The sequence below is a fragment of the Choloepus didactylus genome, chromosome 23 (genome assembly GCF_015220235.1).
Source record: "Choloepus didactylus isolate mChoDid1 chromosome 23, mChoDid1.pri, whole genome shotgun sequence".
NCBI lineage: Eukaryota > Metazoa > Chordata > Mammalia > Pilosa > Megalonychidae > Choloepus > Choloepus didactylus.
Genome location: NC_051329.1, coordinates 1,039,013 through 1,054,859, shown reverse-complemented (window position 1 = coordinate 1,054,859; position 15,847 = coordinate 1,039,013). Strand labels below are relative to the sequence as shown.

General features: G+C 60.8%; 1 protein-coding gene across 5 annotated transcripts in view; it reads right to left on the bottom strand.

The window, feature by feature from the left end:
- The window catches only part of GALNT9 (polypeptide N-acetylgalactosaminyltransferase 9), a 120,788-nt gene that overhangs the window by 46,629 nt on the left and 58,312 nt on the right, over positions 1–15,847 (bottom strand). The window lies entirely within an intron of this gene.

The following is a 15,847-nucleotide window of genomic DNA, read 5'->3' as shown; positions in this document are numbered from 1 at the left end:
TCCAGGAACTTCCAGCTGGCAGGAGCCAACTCCTGCTGCACCCGTGAAGTCATCTGCCACCAGCGGACGTTCCCTGGGACACACTGGCCGTCACACCTGGCTCCAGGTGCTGGGGCTGTGGCCGGGGCAGGTGAGGGGCTTCTCTGGCAGTTTCCGTTGTGTGGTGTGTAGCTGGTGCCAGGCGGGCAGGAGGTGGGGGTCCCCAGGGGTCAACCTGCAGAATTCCCCCGGGAGGAGATGCAGCTCCCTCGCAGGCCCTGGGGGTTGCACTCGGGAGTAGGGGGACCAGCGGGGGCACGGGAGGTGGGGTCTGCAGTGACGGAGGGTGGGAGCCCCAGTTCCTGCGGGCTGGCAGAGACATGAGGCTGGGTGGGGTGCAGCTGCCCTGGCTGACGGGGAGCCAGCCAGGCGGGGGCCTCTTCCACTGCTGGGCACACAGCTGGCAAAAGCAGGGGAGTCTGTGAGGCTCGAGGGTGTCCTTAGAAACACTTCCTGCTGCCCTTCCTCTCGGCGTGTGTGCTCATGATGGGGCGTCTCTGGGAGGCAGAGTGGAGAGCAGGAGGCCCCCTCTCCCGGGGCTCTGCGGCCTTCATGCTCAGGGCAGCCAGCGCCTGGCCTCTGCCTCCACGGCAGCAGCTCACTAACCTGCACCGGGCCGCGGCGTCTGCTCTGGGCGGCCACTCCAGACCCAGGCCATCGGGGGCCTTCTATTTCCTGATCGCAGCAGCCACCCACTTTAAAAAGACACGGCCTTCCCTGAGCCGGAGCTGTGCTTTCTGCGAGCTCATCACCCCTGCTGGCTCACGCAGAGGACCCAGGGCTCGCTGGCCTTCTGTGTATTTGGGGACAAGCAGCAGACTCCCAGGACCAACAGGGAGGCAGAACCTTCCAGATAAACCTTCCATTCTCTGCTCAGCAGCCACATGGGTAAGGAACGACGCAATGCTGGAAAATGGCCACAAGCTGGCAGAAGCAATGGGGGTTTGCTGCCTCGTGTCTACAGAAAGTCCAGGAGTGCGGCCGACTTCAGGGACAGCTGGATCCAGGCTCGGCGATGGCAGCAGGACACGGTGCCCCTTTCCTCTTTCTCGGCTCCATGTCTCTGGGATCAGGTTTCATCCCAGTCGGGCTCTGCCTCGGAGCTATGCAGTGCTTTCTGCACAGCCACACCTTGTGGGGTTTCAAGAGCCGAAAGAACGATGGTCTTTTTCTAGGCCGTCACGGGATGTGCTGACTGGCTGGTGCGTGACTGTGTCACTGCTGGGGCTGACGTCAGGGACGGGGCACCAGCCTACCACCAAGAACTGGTCGGGGCCGGCAGCCCAGATGTCCGGAGGCGGGCGGTGGGATGCCGACAGCCCGCGGGCACAGATGTCCACACAGCAGCACAGCACGGCGGGCAGCCTTCTGGGCCTCACCCTCCGTACGACGGGGCCACGGTCGTGCCAACCTTGCAGGGCTGGGCAGCCCCTAAACGAGGCCACGCCGGCTCACGGTAACGCTCAGGGAGCGCCAGGTGTTTAGCTTGACTCCACATCGCCACCCTCACTGTGGGAAAGAACCGGGACAGACACGTCCAGGCTCCCTTCTCATCAGGCTGGGAGGCCCGGCCAGGGCTCCCCCACGGGGCCCAAATCACCTTCAGTGAGGAAGGGACGGCTCTGGACCCCCAGGCCTCCCTAAAGAGGAGAATGGGTTTTGCTCCAGGGTCTTTTCTGCTTCGAGTCTTCCCTCTGTCTTGGTTGGATGGTGGCCCCGGAAGTACGTACCCCCAGACCCTGGGAAGGCGACCTCCCTTAGGAAAGGTCTTTGCAGATAAAATGAGATAAGGACCTCAGGACGAGGTCATCCTGGATTTAGGGGCCCTATGCTCATGGCTGTCTCCTTACGGAAAGACAGAGGGACGTTCAAGGCTCTGAGGCTCACACAGAGACGCCACGTGAAGCGGGGAGGGAGGGCTGCGGCCACCGGACAGGAAGCTGCAGAGGTTTGCACGTCCGGCCCCAGGACTGGGAGACACTCTGTTCCTGCGGCTTGGAGCCCCCCGGGCTCGAGGACTTAGTCACTGCAGCCGCAGGAGACGATCCACCTTCTGCCCTTCAGACGTGCCTGTCCCCGCGGTGGATGCCCGTGCAGCGCGGTGAGCAGGCAGTGCGGCCTCGGTGACACCATCAGGAAGCCATCTGTGCACCTGCTGCCCCTTCAGCCTGCTCAGGACCCTCCCACTCGCCCTGCAGGGCATCCCCTCACTCACCAGGGGGACGGCGGCCATTCTGAGTAGTGACCAAGTCCGAATGTGGTTTAAAGCTGAGGCCGGAAGTGGCGCAGGACAGGGGACATCACGGGCAGAGGGTCGGCGAGACCCCGAGGGGCCTCCCCGCAGAGGAAGAGACACAGGCGGAAGGTGCCGGGGGCAGGCAGCCTCGCAAGGAGTTGGCGCTCATCTGGTTTAAGCGGGAAAGTGCTGTGAGCACATCTAGCCACCACGTCCCGCACCTTCCAACCTGCTCAGTGACACTTCCACGTCCCACCCAGGCTGGACACAGGGAGACACGCACGGGGACACAGAGATGCGGGCCCGAGCACGGGAAATAAAACACCAGCGGCCTCAAGGATGGGAAGGACAGCGTCTCTCCCCAAATCGTAGCCCAGTTACCATGAATCCCATCCAAATCCCAGCAGGAGTTTTTCTAGGAAGTGAGGAGCTGACTCTAAAATTCTTATGGAAACGCCAAGGACCCAGAGGAGCGCAAAAACTGTGAAAAAGAACAAAGCTGGAGGCCTCCCACAACCTGAATTCAAGCTTATTTAAAGCGGCAGCAATCACAGCAGCGAGATATGGGTGTCAGGACAGACACACGGACCAGCTGATTAGAAAAGAGCCCAGAACTGACCAAGGCAAGTGGGTGGAGGGAAAACCTTTTCAATAAATGGTGGGACAACTGGATGCACACACTTGCACACATGCACACACACCAGACCACACACTCACACACTCATTCATGCACCAGACCACACACTGACACATACACACACCACACACTTGCACAGCCTCACACACTCACACACCACACCACACACTCACACACACACACACCACACCACACACTCACACACCAGACCACACACACCAGACCACACCCATGTACACTACACCACATACACACTTGCACACACACTCTCACACACACAGCGTACCACACACTCACAGTCATATACAAACACATGCACAGATGAGCTCTGATCTGGTCCTCAAACCATATACAAAAGTGAACTCAAATGGATTGTAGGCATAAATTTAAAACCAAAACTGGAAAACTTCAAGAAGGAAACAGAAGAAAATCTTTGCAACTTCAAGTTAGGCAAAGTTTTGTTAGATACAGAACCAAACGCATGAGCCATAAAAGAAAAATGGATAAACTAGACTTCATCAAAATTAAAAATTTCTGTTCTTTGAAAAACACTGTTAAATAAATGAAAAGACACACCACAGACTGGGACAAAATACTTTCAAAGCACACATCTGACAAAGGACTTCTTTCCAGAATAAAGAACTCTCAACGCTTAATAGGAAGGAAGCACACAATCCAATTAAAAACTGGGCAAAAGATTTAAACACACATTTCACCAAAGAAGATAAAGGAACGGCAAATAAGCCTATGGAAGATAACGTCACCGGGGGATGCAAATTAAATCCACAGCGGGGCCCCCACAGAGCCCGAGGGCAGCGAGTGCCGGCAGGGTGGGGGCCCCACGCGGTGCCGCAGGGGTGGAGGTGCCACTGGGGGCCGCGGCCAGGCAACTCTTCCAAAGTTAAATGAGGGGTTCCTGGAGCGTGGGGCTCAGGCGCGCAGCCGGGGCAGGAGCGTGGGGAGCACGTGTGTGATGAGACGGGCAGGATGGGCTGGCGCAGGTGAGGGGCGGCGCCCAGGGCTCCCCGCCGTCACAGCCGTGAGCACGGGGGCGGCACGGGCGTGGGGCCAGATCCCCGAGCCAGGACGGCGCCTCGAGAGGCAGGAGTGACCGACGGTGACCGGTGCCGGGGCAGGCCAGCAAGACGCCGAAGGGGCTCCGCCAGGGGCGTGTCAGTGAGGCCCCTGTGGACCTTCACAGGCCCGGTTCCATGGGGTGCCGGGTGCGAAATCCAGAGTGGAAGGCGACAAAGAGCAAGGGAGGGGGGCACGTGGTGGGGGCGAGCCGACAGCTCCCTTGAGGAGCAGTCTGTGAAGCAGATCAGAGACGGGAGGTGCTGGAAGGGGCCCTGGAGGTCCCGGGTCAGCTTTCATGTTGAACGAAATTACATCACACGAGTGTGTGATGCGATAGTCCAGCCACAGGGAGACCTGGGCTGCTGGAGAGAGGGACCAGTGCCCGGCAGACGGTGTGTCCATTCCGCCGTGGACGGGGGCGGGCGGCTCCGGTGCAGCTCCCGCTCACGTCACAAGTGCCCAAAGGAAAGTGGGTGTCCTCCTGTCCCAGCGTGGCCAGCACACAGGACCCCAGCTGTGGGTGAAAACAACAGCCACCTACTCTCCGCCAGCTCTGGGGCCAGATGTCCCACACGCAGGGTGGGCGGGGGGCTTCCTCCCAGGCTCCGGGCTCCAGGGGGCTCCCCCGGCCGGGTCGGCCTCCTGGCTGGCGGCAGCGTCCCCCCGGCTCTGCTCCGTCTGACCTCGGCCGTCTGTCCCCTCTGCGTCTGTCTGTGGGTTTCTCAGGGCACCGTCGCTGGATTTAGCCCCCGGTAACCCAGGATGGGCTCCTCCCGAGACCCTCACTTCCACTGTGCAGGCCCCACTTCCAGACAGAGGACGTCACCACACCCTCCGGGGACCGTTCCGCCCACAGTGGCCGATGGTGGCCGCCTCGGCCCCGGGGCAGGAATCCCGGCACACGCCATCTGCAGCGCGCACGTGTGGCCCGGGGGCTGCAGTGGGACCGCGGCCGTGGTGCTGTGCGCCGGCTCTGCTGACCCACGCCCGGTTCCCTGAAGACACAACAGGCCCTGCCGTTCCGCTCAGCACTGGGACAGCCGTGAGAAACAAGAAATGCACTTGTGCTTGACTAAGTAACCATCGGAATAACTTAGGCCCCGTCTCAGTTAGAGGCCTGGGTGCAAGGCCTGAATTCCAGCGACCCTCACGGCTCGCGGCAGCCACCGTCTCGGCTCTTCCACCCCTGCCTGGGGAAATTCCTCACTGGAAGAACGTCATTTCCCGAGACTGTTCTCCTTTAGTTCCTCCAACAAGACCAAGTCCCATTCAGGGAGTAGAAGATCGAAGTAGGGCCATGTCTAGTACAGCTGCAGGCTGCACGGACCCCATCGATGACGGCCAAGACCACGGTAAAGCATGGGACAGATGCACGCCAGCTCGGCAAACACGAACACTTCCAGGTCTGGACACAAGGGACCAGAGAGCTGAGAAGCAAGCCGAGTCCTGCATCTCCCTGCCCTGTGGTCACCAGGAGCCTCCTCCTAAAAGTGCTGGAAAGCACAGGGCCTCCGGACCTCGCAGGCCGTGACCTGGTGGTGGGAAAGACAACCGTCAAGCTTCTCCCGAGGCTGCAAGGAGCCACTGCACACAGCCCCTCAGCCTCCAAGAGGCTCGTCCGGGGCTCGGAGTCCAGGCAGGGCCTGGGGGCCAGCGGAGGCAGCTCTGCCGCTAGCGTTGGCCGCGGGACAGGGCTGCCCCCACCAAGAAGAGGGGTTGGGGTCCCTGAACAGGAGAAACATGCTGGGTGCCTGACCGTTAGCAAGAAAAGTGAGGGCCCCTGGGAGAGTTGCGCTCCCCTCAGCCTAAGGCATAACAATTTTGGCCAGTGTGGGCTGGAAATGTTCTTGCAATTCTCTGAAGAGCAAATCCTCTTTTGAGAAACATCTCCTTGTGATTCCTTACGCACCTTTTCTCTAAGCAAAACCACAGCTCTAGCCCTGGAAGTTCCAACTCAAGAAAACCCTTCCGTCTCTAGCCCTGGAAGTTCCAACTCGAGAAAACCCTTCCATCCAGCCATGCAGCTTTTTAATGGTCTGTGCTGAGACGTTTCTGGTCACCCTGAATCGTGCTGTACCCTCATTGTCACTGTTGTTACACGAGCATTTACGTGTAGGAACATCCAGTGATACCAGAGGGGAGGCTGAGGAAAAGGGCTGCTCTCAGCAGCTCAGGCGTGTGCCGAGGGCACCAGTGAGAGTAAGCTGCAGGGTGGAGATTAAGAAAATTCCCGACTCGCAGTCCTTAACCAGGGCAGATGTTCACCTCTGTCTCCGGAACACGTGTGGAGCAGGGGGTCCGGGGGCACGAGGCCCTCCCGTTCCGCGCCCAGGTCCAGACGGCAGGAGACAGGAAAGGGCAGGAGAAGGCCATATGCCCATCGACACCCGTCCCAGTCACTGCCCGCACCGCGCCCCCTTCTATCCCCCCAGCCGGAACGTGACTCCAAAGCCAGGCTGGCTGCAAGGAGGCTGGGGGTGTCGTGTCATCCTGGCTGGGGGCCCAGCTAAACACTGCATTCCCTTACAGGGAGGGTCACCGTAACGATGGAGGCGGCGATCTTCAGGCTTCACCACCTGCGGAAACGTGGCCGGGCACAGGGCTGTGAAAACGCACCACCAGGAGCTCACTGTCCCCCACCTGCGGAAACGTGGGGCGGGCACAGGGCTGTGAAAACGCACCACCAGGAGCTCACTGTCCCCCACCTGCGGAAACGTGGCCGGGCACAGGGCTGTGAAAACGCACCACCAGGAGCTCACTGTCCCCCACCTGCGGAAACGTGGCCGGGCACAGGGCTGTGAAAACGCACCACCAGGAGCTCACTGTCCCCCACACGCAGGAACGTGGGGCGGGCACAGGGCTGTGTAAATGCACCACCAGGAGCTCACTGCCCCCCACCTGCGGAAACGTGGGCGGGCACAGGGCTGTGTAAACGCACCACCAGGAGCTCACTGTCCCCCACACGCGGAAACGTGGGCGGGCACAGGGCTGTGTAAACGCACCACCAGGAGCTCACTGTCCCCCACACGCAGGAACGTGGGGCGGGCACAGGGCTGTGAAAACGCACCACCAGGAGCTCACTGTCCCCCACACGCAGGAACGTGGGCGGGCACAGGGCTGTGAAAACGCACCACCAGGAGCTCACTGTCCCCACACGCAGGAACGTGGGCGGGCACAGGGCTGTGTAAACGCACCACCAGGAGCTCACTGTCCCCCACACGCAGAAACGTGGGCGGGCACAGGGCTGTGTAAACGCACCACCAGGAGCTCACTGTCCCCCACACGCAGAAACGTGGGCGGGCACAGGGCTGTGTAAACGCACCACCAGGAGCTCACTGTCCCCCACACGCAGGAACGTGGGGCGGGCACAGGGCTGTGAAAACGCACCACCAGGAGCTCACTGTCCCCCCCATGCGGAAACGTGGGGCGGGCACAGGGCTGTGAAAACGCACCACCAGGAGCTCACTGTCCCCCACCGGCGGAAACGTGGGGCGGGCACAGGGCTGTGTAAACGCACCACCAGGAGCTCACTGTCCCCCACACGCAGAAACGTGGCGGGCACAGGGCTGTGAAAACGCACCACCAGGAGCTCACTGTCCCCCCCATGCGGAAACGTGGGGCGGGCACAGGGCTGTGAAAATGCACCACCAGGAGCTCACTGTCCCCCACACGCAGAAACGTGGGGCGGGCACAGGGCTGTGAAAACGCACCACCAGGAGCTCACTGTCCCCACACGCAGGAACGTGGGGCGGGCACAGGGCTGTGTAAACGCACCACCAGGAGCTCACTGTCCCCCCCATGCGGAAACGTGGGGCGGGCACAGGGCTGTGTAAACGCACCACCAGGAGCTCACTGTCCCCCACACGCAGGAACGTGGGCGGGCACAGGGCTGTGTAAACGCACCACCAGGAGCTCACTGTCCCCACACGCAGGAACGTGGGGCGGGCACAGGGCTGTGTAAACGCACCACCAGGAGCTCACTGTCCCCCACACGCAGGAACGTGGGCGGGCACAGGGCTGTGTAAACGCACCACCAGGAGCTCACTGTCCCCCACACGCAGGAACGTGGGCGGGCACAGGGCTGTGAAAACGCACCACCAGGAGCTCACTGTCCCCACACGCAGGAACGTGGGGCGGGCACAGGGCTGTGTAAACGCACCACCAGGAGCTCACTGTCCCCCACACACAGGAACGTGGGCGGGCACAGGGCTGTGTAAACGCACCACCAGGAGCTCACTGTCCCCACACGCAGGAACGTGGGGCGGGCACAGGGCTGTGTAAACGCACCACCAGGAGCTCACTGTCCCCCCCATGCAGAAACGTGGGCGGGCACAGGGCTGTGTAAACGCACCACCAGGAGCTTACTGTCCCCCACACGCAGGAACGTGGGGCGGGCACAGGGCTGTGTAAACGCACCACCAGGAGCTCACTGTCCCCCACACGCAGGAACGTGGGGCGGGCACAGGGCTGTGAAAACACACCACCAGGAGCTCACTGTCCCCCACACGCAGGAACGTGGGGCGGGCACAGGGCTGTGAAAACACACCACCAGGAGCTCACTGTCCCCACACGCAGGAACGTGGGGCGGGCACAGGGCTGTGAAAACACACCACCAGGAGCTCACTGTCCCCACACGCAGGAACGTGGGCGGGCACAGGGCTGTGTAAACGCACCACCAGGAGCTCACTGTCCCCCACACGCAGGAACGTGGGGCGGGCACAGGGCTGTGAAAACGCACCACCAGGAGCTCACTGTCCCCACACGCAGGAACGTGGGGCGGGCACAGGGCTGTGAAAACGCACCACCAGGAGCTCACTGTCCCCCACACGCAGGAACGTGGGGCGGGCACAGGGCTGTGAAAACACACCACCAGGAGCTCACTGTCCCCACACGCAGGAACGTGGGGCGGGCACAGGGCTGTGAAAACACACCACCAGGAGCTCACTGTCCCCACACGCAGGAACGTGGGCGGGCACAGGGCTGTGAAAACACACCACCAGGAGCTCACTGTCCCCACACGCAGGAACGTCGGGCACAGGGCTGTGTAAACGCACCACCAGGAGCTCACCGTCCCCCACACGCAGGAACGTCGGGCGGGCACAGGGCTGTGTAAACGCACCACCAGGAGCTCACTGTCCCCACACGCAGGAACGTGGGGCGGGCACAGGGCTGTGAAAATGCACCACCAGGAGCTCACTGTCCCCCACCTGCGGAAACGTGGGCGGGCACAGGGCTGTGTAAACGCACCACCAGGAGCTCACTGTCCCCCACACGCAGGAACGTCGGGCGGGCACAGGGCTGTGTAAACGCACCACCAGGAGCTCACCGTCCCCCACACGCAGGAACGTCGGGCGGGCACAGGGCTGTGTAAACGCACCACCAGGAGCTCACTGTCCCCCACACGCAGGAACGTCGGGCGGGCACAGGGCTGTGTAAACGCACCACCAGGAGCTCACTGTCCCCACACGCAGGAACGTGGGGCGGGCACAGGGCTGTGAAAATGCACCACCAGGAGCTCACTGTCCCCCACCTGCGGAAACGTGGGCGGGCACAGGGCTGTGAAAACACACCACCAGGAGCTCACTGTCCCCACACGCAGGAACGTCGGGCGGGCACAGGGCTGTGTAAACGCACCACCAGGAGCTCACTGTCCCCCACACGCAGGAACGTCGGGCGGGCACAGGGCTGTGTAAACGCACCACCAGGAGCTCACTGTCCCCCACACGCAGAAACGTGGGCGGGCACAGGGCTGTGTAAACGCACCACCAGGAGCTCACCGTCCCCCACACGCAGGAACGTGGGCGGGCACAGGGCTGTGTAAACGCACCACCAGGAGCTCACTGTCCCCACACGCAGGAACGTGGGCGGGCACAGGGCTGTGTAAACGCACCACCAGGAGCTCACTGTCCCCACACGCAGGAACGTGGGGCGGGCACAGGGCTGTGAAAACGCACCACCAGGAGCTCACCGTCCCCCACACGCAGGAACGTGGGCGGGCACAGGGCTGTGAAAACGCACCACCAGGAGCTCACTGTCCCCACACGCAGGAACGTGGGCGGGCACAGGGCTGTGTAAACGCACCACCAGGAGCTCACTGTCCCCCCCATGCAGAAACGTGGGGCGGGCACAGGGCTGTGAAAACACACCACCAGGAGCTCACTGTCCCCCCCATGCAGAAACGTGGGGCGGGCACAGGGCTGTGTAAACGCACCACCAGGAGCTCACTGTCCCCCACACGCAGAAACGTGGGGCGGGCACAGGGCTGTGTAAACGCACCACCAGGAGCTCACTGTCCCCCACACGCAGAAACGTGGGGCGGGCACAGGGCTGTGTAAACGCACCACCAGGAGCTCACCGTCACTGGGCTGTGCCATTTCACGACTCCTCCTGTAGAGGCCCTTACACCTGCCTCGTATGCACATCCGTGTCTCGTTTATCTGTTTCTCCAAGGCTTCTTTACCCTAGCTTTATTTAATTTTATCATACAGTAAAGTTAATAATTATCCTCTTTTAAAAATAAAAACATGACAGATTTCCTTTGACCGTCACCATCAACTACAGCCTTTCCCCTCCCAGAGGTGACTCTGATATGTGTTTGATACACATCCTTCTGGATCTCTCTATAAAACATGGGATTGGAGGTGGCTGTTTCCTTTCTAGACACAGAGGGTGTCATGCAGTAGCTGCGGCTTTGGGCTGGCTCTGTTCGCCCACCACGGTGCCTTGGGGCTCCATCTCTGCAACAGATGCTAAAACAGTAGTCTGGGCTGGCGTTTCCGGGGATCTTCACCGCCAAAGGCAGGGGCGGGTCGGCGATCAAGCTCACAGGGGGGCTTAAGCCTGGAGGGGACTTCTCGAGAGGGGACGCACTGAGAAACCCACCGCTGCCCCTCCTCCTGGGGGTGCCCCCACACGACATACCTTCCCCAGCTCCGGGGCACCGCTGCAAACACATGGGGTCGTGGTGCCGCCGGTGCCGCCCGTGCCCATCGGGACCGAGCTCGCTGGCTGCGGCCCCCCCTTTGTGCACCAGGCGCCTTCGGGAACCTTTGAGCAAGTTTCCTGTGCTCGTTTTCTACATTTCTTTCTTTTTTCCCAAAGGATAATGCTATACTTCACCTTATCCCGTCCACAAACGTTTAACGAATTACACCCGTTATAAGCACTGGTAGCTTACGAAGTGTCGTTTAAATCAGAAATAGTGCGATGTGAATGTCTCGTTTTGTCTAATGCCAATTTGCATAAAAACAATGTCTTTTACTTACCATATAATTCCCCTCTAGACTTTTAAAAATATATTTTTATTAAATACTGAGTGGCTAGAGGCTGGTGATGCGTAGGAAAGTGTGAAGATGGATAAGCCGGGAACGCCCTCGCACCTCGGGCTGTCCAGGGAAGCCTCCCGGCGCGCCGCACCCCAGCTGCTCCCAGCCGCTCCCCGGGAGAATGGCAGCCCAGCCCGGTGCTGACGGCCAGGGGTCCGCCAGGGGCAGGCATGGCTCCTGCTCCGACCAGAGCCGTCGGGGGGGTGGGCTTGGAGGCAGCCGGAGCAGGGACGGCCCGAGCGGCAGTGTTGGGAGCTGGACACCGGGCACGGACGCTGGACACTGCAGCACCGGGCCGGACACAGCCAGAGGAGGGGCAGGCGGGGTCGCCACGGCTGGGGGTGGCAGGTGCCAGCTGGGGGGCCCGGGCTGCTTTGCGGGGTGACGCGGAAAACGTTCCAGAACTGACTGGTGAACACACTGAGAGCCACTGACATGGGTGACTCGCATGGGACATAGAGCACAGCTCAATAAAGCAGTTTAAAAAATCAGGTTATAAACTAAACAAAAGATTCGGAAAACCAAAACAGACTACATAACTGTGATATACTTTAAACACGTAAATGCAGTCAGTTAACGTCTGGACATTCAGAGGGTCAAGGGCAGGCAGCTTACACTCTTCAACAACCACAGGTGAGAATGAAACCCTCTCTCGCCTCCATGTCTCTCTGGGCGCCTCCCCTTCTCTGCCCCCCTCCCTCTGTAACAAAATGACAGGAAGGGGGTCGTTTCCTCTCCAGACCTCCCCTCTGTCACCCCGGCCATCGCTGTCCTGCTCCAGGCCCTGCACCTCCTGGCTCTCGTCTCCCAGGCCCGCTCCCCCTGCCCCGCTGCTGCCGTGGGGCTCGCACACTGGGGAGGGGGCTGCCACCTACCTGGGACACCCTCCCCCAGACCCACCTCCCGCTCCCTGTCTCTCTGGGGTCCACAGCCCGTGGACACAACCTCCACTTTCCCTGTCACCAGCCGCTCGCTCGCCTCTCCCCCACTCATGGGTGAGCTCCTTGGGGGCAGGGCTCCGTCCCGCGCTGCCCACCCTGGCACCCAGGGCTGCACCGGCACACGGCAGAGGCTCCGTCCAACCCTCCAACGCCCGGACATGTCAGGCAGTTCACAGGTTGTGGTGGAATCGAGGTGGGTCATGTGACCTGCAGTGACCCTCCATGGAAACCTTCCTCAGTGGTCGCGTCAGAAGTTTAAACAAGGGGCTCTCAGGAACGCCCCACGCCCAGGGGGCACACCCAGGCCACTCGCTCACCTGCCCGAGGCCCCGTCAGCTCCCGGCAGAGTGGCTGCTGCTGCCACGGGGTGTCTCGCTGATCCAGCGCCAAGCTGCCCACTTCTAACCCGCCTGAGGGGTGCAGGGCCCCCAGCCCCAGCCCTATGGACCTTGGCACCAGGCTGTTCCCTGTGGGGCCGAGCCAGGCATGTTAGGGTGCTGAGCAGCATCCCTGGGCCCCGACTCGGTGCTGGCAGCAGCCCCCTCCCCAGTGCTGACAGCCACACTGTCCCCGCGCACGGCCCACGGCCCCCAGTGAGACGCTCCGTGCAGGACCCGGTGTCTGGGCCAGGGTGGGTGGGGTTGGGTCACCTTCCCAGCCCCAGCCTGCAGGCAGGAGGCGACTGGTGTTGGCTGAAGAGTCCAGTTCCCCTCACCCCGCTCCTTTCCTGCAGCCGTCTGTCCCTATGCCGGAGCTGGGGACACTTGCCACTGCCCAGCTGAGCCCCCTTCCTTCTTCTCCCCGTAACATGTGGGCCCCCATCAATCACGCGGTAGGTATGTGGGTGGAATTCCAGCCCCTGGACAGAGGGCTGGAGTGTCGGGACTAAGCCAGTCAGCACACCCTGCCGCCCCGGCCACCGTGAGACGCTCGGGGGTGGACACTGGGCCACCAGAGCCACTGGGGTGTGGCCGGGGCTTCTGGAGAGAGGACGCGAGGCGGGAACTGTGGCAGCCCCTTTGCCAGCAGGTGGGGGTGCGGACGGCAGCCACTAAGGCCAACTGCAGAGTCAAGAGACACAGAAGCCAGGCCTGGTGATATCACGGGAGCCCCAAAACCAGCCAGCCTGAGGCCACCCTTCCAGCTGGCTGTGTGGTCACAGGAATAATTCTCTGTGTCTCTCCCCTCCCTCCACCCCCCGCCTCTCACCTTTCCTCTCTCTGGCTCTCCCCACGTTCCTCTCTGTCTCCCCTCTCTCAGTTTGAGGCACGTGTTCCGACACCTGCTGTTGAAGGCGCCCCGACCCGGCGCAGGTGGATCCCGCGGTGCCGCACGCGCCCCTGAACACGGGCGCCTGGCCTCAGCTGTGAGCATCGCCCAGAGAGGGGAGGCTGGGGGCGCGGGGGACGCAGACCCCCAGCAATTCCTCTGACTGCTGCCCTGGCCACCCCGGACACATCTCCACATCGCCGCCCGGAGACGCTGGGGCTCGACTCGGGAGCGTCCCTGGGAAGTCCGGCCGCTGCGCCGCCTGATCCCGCCCCTCCCAGGCCACGAAGCCCTCCAGCCCTGTCGGGAGGAAGGAGAGCAACCGCCAGCGCTCGCGGCTCAGTTCTCAGCAAGCCCCCGTCTGCGCGTCCACAAAATCACAAGCAGGGGGGCTTGAAGCAAACCAAACGCCACAGGGGCTCTGAGAAGGCACAGATCAGTATCCTCATCTCACAGCTCACAGCGAGACGCGCAGACACGGGGTGGGCCCCAGGGGGAGGACGGCACCCCTGCACGCCAGCCCCCAGCCCACGCCCCCGGCCCACGCCCCACACCCACTCCCACTCCTTCCACATCCACTGAGCCCTCAGTGGGTGCAAACGGTGGAAAGTATTTGAGTTTATTTCATTGTTGGTGTCTCAAAGTCCTGTTTCCTCACAGGACTGAAATCTCCCTGAGAGACAGCATCTTCCTTGAGATATTTTAAAAATAAACTTGCAATTTCAGAACAGTTTCAGGGTTACAGAAAAGTTCCAAGGAAACCCCCACACCCAGAGAGCCCCACATGCACTGTCCCCTTAACGTGCTACGTTAGGGTGGCACCTTAGTCACAGACGACGAACGGGGACTGGTGGGTCACTACTAACCAAAGGCCGCCTCAGCCTGAACCGCCACATGCCCCCTTCTGTTCCAGGACCCACCACGAGGCCACAGGATGTGGCCCCTCTTGGCCATGAGTGTCTCTGACTTCCTGAGAAGCACGGGTCAGGGATTTTGTAGAACGTCCCTCAACTGGGATTTGTCTGGTCACACTGGGGTTTTAGGAGGAAGACCACAGCAGAAGGGGGCCACTCTCTTCACATAACATGAAGGCTACACTCTTTACATTTTTAAGCTCTTTTATATATTCACATTATTACAACACAAGCCCCACCCACCCACCCATCCATCAGTCCACCCACCCATCCACCATCCATCCATCTGTCCATCCACCCATCCATCCGTCTATCCAACCATCTTCCATCCATCCATCTATCCATCTGTCTACCCATCCACCCACCCATCCATCCATCCATCTGCTGGTCTGTCCATCTGTCCAGCTATTCCCCACTTTCACATCCAGAGCCCTGAACTCCCAGAGGTGAAGGCAATGCAGACAACCCTCACTCCACACCCAGTGATCCTGACACGCCAATGATGCAACTTCCAGAAGGACTCGCTCGCGGGAGGCTCGGGCATATCCCAGTGTTTGCAGAGATGTGGACACACAGCAACACGAGAACCCAGACAGGAAAGATTCACCCCACAGACCCCTGCAGACTCTCAGCTCACGGAGACTGTCGGCTGCAACGGGCGGGCAGTGGACAACTTCACTAGCAAACCCCCTGGACTGTCCTAGGGTCCAGCATGTCAGCGTGGCAGCGTGGGGGCCACAAGGCCCGGCTCCGGGGACGTTTCCTCCCCAGCGTGTAGACGATGGGGGGGGGGGGAGGTCAGGAGTGGCCTGTGGGCTGCGGCCTCCACACTACGCAGAGGAACAACCAGGGTCCTTTCTCCGTGGAAGAAGCCACAGGACATGCCACGTTTCCATGACGATGCCCTGGCTTCCCATCCTCATCGTCTGAGGTCACTGCCTCCACCCCAGACCCCACATGCAGGAGGAGTCAGATGGTGAGCTGACATCGGGAGCCTGAACCGCGCACAAGGCACCCGCTTCCAGCTCCCCACGTTCGCCATTGACTAAATCCGCACTTATTAAAGCTGACAGCCAAGCTGTTCACAGCTTAAACAATTAATATGCATGAAGACTTTGCAAACATGTAACAGGCGGGAATTATTGCCTTGGAATGTAGAATGGCTCTCAGATAAGGTCATTAGTTTTTATGATCCTGTTTAATTTGGATTTGCCAGGCTTCCTTTCAGATTCCCATGGGCCAGTCTTAATAACCAGGATCTATGTTATGTGCTTTGTGGCACAATTAAAGCCGCTGCTTAATTAGAAAAGCTATCTACCTCCAGACTAGGGGAAATCAATAACAGACCTTACGGGAGGAAGGAGTGAGAACTTTTGTTTGAGAGTGGACAGGCTCACGCAGTGCTGGCA